Here is a 5,023-nt window from a genome sequence, read left to right as displayed (position 1 = left end):
AAAGCTGGACCCTAGTTGTCAGTCAGGAGGAGAAAGTGACCAAATAAGGTACTAGATCTCGGTGGCTAGCTTTAGGAATCTAACCGAATGGTTTTAGCATGGCAGAGGGAAGGGGGAGAAGGGCAGGGCTTGCCAGAGCCATGCTCGCCATGCTTGTGCCACCCAGAGTCCCTTCGGTGACAGCTCGTGAGGGCTAGAGCCCTCATTGCGCAGCTCAGCAGGTTGGAGAGAAAGTCCACTGCATTTAGCTCAGTCGGTCTGCACCTCTTTGAGCTAGCTTGGCTGCTCTCTGTTTCTTCCAGGCAGTTCAGCTGGACTCTGTATCTTCCGTGCTGCAGACCTGAGAGTGAGTCTCGCTAGTCCTTATGGGAGTAAATCTGTTCCGTTTCAGGGAGTTCCTTGGGCTATTTTGAGTTGTTCACTTACTGTCTTTTGGTTGGTTGTTATTTTGTTTTTAGAGACAGGGTTTAGCCATAGCTGATCTGGAACTCACTGTGTAAACCGAGCTGGCCTTGTGCCACCACTGCCTGGCTCTTTTTGTTTGTTTTGTTTTGTTTTTTGATGTTGTTGTTTTTGAGAAAGAATCTCACTCTGTCTCCCTGCTTCGTGATAATGAGCCTCTCTGAAAGACAGAATGTTTGACCTCCCTTTAGAATAGCCTGTTGTTTTACCTCCCTTTAACATCCTGTTTAGGGATGGGCTCAGCAGTGGAGTGCTTGCTACTCTACTATGAGGACTGAGTTCAGCTACAACACCCACCGTCTCACAGCTGCCTCCAAGTCCAGCTCCAACAGGATGGGCTCCCCTCCAAAATGGAAACCACTATGCAGCACATGCCTGAATTTTTATTTGAGCTCTGGGCATCAGATTTGGGTTCTCATATTTGCACGGCAAATACTTTACCAACTGTTTCCCCACCCTGAAAATACATATTAAATTTTATTTCTGTTTTTAATTGTGTAACTATGTGGGTGTTTGAGTGTGCATTTGGGCACATGAGTCCAGTGGCGTTAGAGTCCAGCAGGATACTGGATCTTTGGACCTGGAGTTACAGGTGATGGTGAGCAACCTGGCATGGACGCTGGGAACAGAACTCAGGTCCTCTGCAAGAGCAGTACAGGCTGTTCATTATGAAGCCATCTCCCTAGCTCCAAGAATATATTTTTTAAAATATTGTCTTTGGGGGTTATCGAGCCTCTTATTTAGATGCTTCACCCCAAAGCAGCTTACAAATTTGTACACATAGCCAAGGACGTTAGTTATTAGCAATTTCTCACTTGTGGCATTGACCCTTAGTGCTACTATGAGACCTGTGTGATTTTCCAACTGAAAGAAAATCAGTATTGTTGCTAGGACACAGGATTTTTTTTTTTTTTTCCTAATCCCTTATGGTAAAGACACAAACAGACCAAGAAATGAAAGCTATTGTAACCAGGTGAAGTTCAAGGACAATTGTAACAAAACCAAAGGTCATTTTCCATTCTTTTGTTGTACTCAATAACAATCTAAAAACACCATCTTTCCTGAGTTGAGGCTGAGAAATTTTTCCAAAGGCAATCCATTTTTACTTAGTGGTAGTCTTGTCGTTTATGATTGTAACCCAACCTCTGTTTTTATAACCGCATTATTTTTTAACCCCTGGAATACAAACCCAAGCTTAATCAACAAATGCTAAATTGATGTGCTGTTGCGCTACGACTCTCGCCCCAAACTCTCATACTGGCTCTAGATAACAGTAAGCATTGATGTACGAGGTAGCTTCTTTTCAGAGACCGAGGGAGGAAAATTAGCTAATTCCCACAGCGCACAGCTGAGGTAATATCATTATCTCCATTTTCCCAGAGAGGAGCTGAGGTAAAGACTATATTGCCATGGCAGAAAGAGAAACAGACGAAAATTAGCAAGTTGCTTTTGGCCTTCCAACAGCGTTTCAATTCTGACCGACTGAATTACATTTTTACTTTCCTTCCTTCCTTCCTTCCTTTTTTTCTTTCCAGATGTTCATTCTTGGGTGTTTTCATTAACCACTGCCCATATTGCTGTCTGCTGAGACAAGGTTTCTCACTGAACCTGGAGCTCACCAGGCGGGTTAGACAAGTTGGCCAAAGCTCCAGGCAGCCTTCCAGCTTTGCTTCCCACTGCTGGGATTACAGGCATCCACCAGCATGCTGGGCTTTCTCTGAGGATGCTGGAGATCCGAACTCAGGTCCTCACATACGCAAAGCAAGCATTTTTCCAGCGAACCATTTACTTCTACTGAAGTAGCTAATCATATCCATATATCCCTTCTGCTTGGACTACATAAATGTGGTTAGATGACATGTCTTCCCCTTGTGAATCATTCGTTCAGCAGCGTTCAGGGAGCACCTGGCCTGTGTGAGTCATGCCACTAGTAACTTTCATACTGTCTCAGCAGTGACACCAGCAACCCTATAGGGGAACGCAGGGGTGCCACCTGCACGGTGCAGCTCAAAAGGTCAGTCAACAAAAGTTGCTAGGGCCAGCAGAGGGCTCAGTGGGTAAAAGATCTTGCTGTATAAGCCTGACACCCTCATTTCTATGTTCAAAACTGAAAGGATTGGACTAATTTTGTAACCTATATGTCTTCTAAAGCCTATAGTTTTGAGTTTTAGGTCCAAGTTAAGCTAAAGTCTCTTAGTACCTTTCCAAAGAACAGAGGAATGTGACCCTATCTGTGAGGACAGATATAAAAAAGCAAGCAAGCAATGACCTTCACTCAGCAAAAAGAATGACCAGACCCTTTTTTCGAGATAGTGTTTCTTAGCAACCAACCCAGATGGCCTCAATCTTTCTTCTGAGTAGACCCTGACCTCCGGCCAAAAGCCTGCAGCCCTAATCTTCAAGGATGAGCTAACCACCCCCACCTTTAATTGCAGCTGCATCCACACTTGGCAGGACTGGCCAAGCTTGAGCACCTAAGACTAACCAATTATCTTACTTTATAGCTTCCTCATCCAATCCTGAATTGCCAAGACTGCAACTTCAAAATTCCCACTCCTTGTCTTTAAAAAACCCAAGGCCTTTGTCTCTGGGTGCCACTCTTTGCTGACCGGCAGGGGTGACCCCATTGCACAATGGTTAAAATAAATCTCTTTCGATTTTGCAGCGATGAGATCTGGTCTCCTGAATTCTCTTCATCCTTTCTGAAAATTAGGCTCATGCTGGGCCTGACAAGACTCACAGTGGAAGTAAAAAAACAACTTAATTTATCCTCTGATCGTACATGTACACCTGTATTCACACAAACACATACACACACTCTGTCTCTCTCTCTCATCATACGTATATACATACACAATATTTTTTTAAGATATGCTACCAGATTCTGCAAATGAAAATACAGGGTAGTCAGTTATGTTTGCTACATCATCTGCAGAGGTGAGCACATTAACTTCTATGTTTCAGATAAACAAATTCTTTGGTTGTTGTTTGGTTTTCCAAGACAGGGTTTCTCTGTGTAGCCCTGGCTGTCCTGGACTTCCTTTATAGGCCAGGCTGGCCTCAAACTCACAGCGATCCTGCTACTGCCTGTCCGAGTGCTGGGATTGCAGGCGTGCACCACTGCGCGTGGCTAAACAAATTATTGTTTTATTGTGGTTATATACCAAGTGCAAATGCTAAGCTGTGCATCCTTTACCTTTTCATCCTTTATTTCATCGGGTTATTTTTTTCTCTGTGTGTTTGTATCTGCATATCTTCATGTGCACATATTGGCACATGTGGGTAAGGCCAGGGGTAACATAAGGAGGTTTCCTCAATAGCTCCTCTCTCTCTCCCTCCTCTCTCTCTCATTCAAGACAGTCTCTCACTTGGCCAGAGCTCAGCAAGTAGGCTAGTCTGGCTGATTGCGGGGGCCCAGGGATCCAGCTGTCACAGCTGCCCTAACCCTGGCCCCACGAGGGCACACTGCCCCCGCCCCAGCTTTTTTATGCGGAGTTAGGTTATTGTGCGCAAGAGCTCATACTTCTTCAGCAAGCACTGTACTGACTGGGCTGTGTCTGCAGCCCTGTCAAGGTGATGCTCTTCGTCAACCATTTAACAGAGCATCTCTGGAACCTCCTACACGCTTGTTAGGCAGCCAGCTCTGGGGACCAACACTGCAGTGCAGGGCTGCCTCTTTCAGGCTTGCGGCCTTTGCTCGCCCAGCTCCTTGGCACAGGCACTGAGAAACACCATACTGAGGAGCTGGAGCTGTGGCTCCAGCATGCCTATCATGAATGGTGCCCAGGGCCCAATCTCCAGCACTGCGTAAACCAGGTATGTGGTGTAATCCCAGAGTTGGAGGCAGGAGGATCAAAAGTTCAAGGTCATCCTTAACTACATAGAGAGTTCAAGGTCAGTTTGGACCTATTTGAGACCTTGTTTAAAACAAACAAAGCAAAGCAAAAGGACCTCTCTGTGAACATTCTCTGTCACCTTCAGAGCGACCATGAATGTCCTGCCAAAGCTCTCAATAACATCAACAAAGCTTAGGAGAGGCACAGTCCAGGGCTTTAGCAGGTGCTGCTCAAGTCATCCTCCCATTCCTGACTGTGATGGTAAAGCATGGCCACACTGGCAAAACTGAACTCACCAGTGATCAGAGAACTGGGAAAGCCACAGTGAACCTCACAGGCAGGTGAACAGATGTGAAGGCTCCAGATGCGAAGCTCAAGGCCCCAGAAAACAGCAGGCTAATCTGCTCCCATCCCAGCCGTCTGTCTCCTTGTACTGACAGTCTCAGCTGGCAGCACGGACCATGAAGTAGCAAGACAAAAACACACAGGAGGGAAAACCCTGACATTCCAAGTAAAATATAAGTAAAACACCTCCATACTGGGGGAAAAGAAGATATTGACATTAAGACTGAGATATAGCTCAGTGAAAAATCCCCACTCCAGGAGAAAAAAAAAAAGGTAAAATGAGAAATTGGCCAAGTAATGAAAATGCAGATTGGTTTAAGTAGCCATATGTAAAAACACAGCAGAAACCGAAACTCTTGTTGTTAAAGGCATGTGAAGAG

The sequence above is a fragment of the Psammomys obesus genome, unplaced genomic scaffold (genome assembly GCF_907164565.1).
Source record: "Psammomys obesus unplaced genomic scaffold, mPsaObe1.curated_primary_1811, whole genome shotgun sequence".
Taxonomy (NCBI): domain Eukaryota; kingdom Metazoa; phylum Chordata; class Mammalia; order Rodentia; family Muridae; genus Psammomys; species Psammomys obesus.
The sequence above is the reverse complement of the archived record's forward strand: the minus strand, read 5'-3'. Positions refer to the sequence as shown.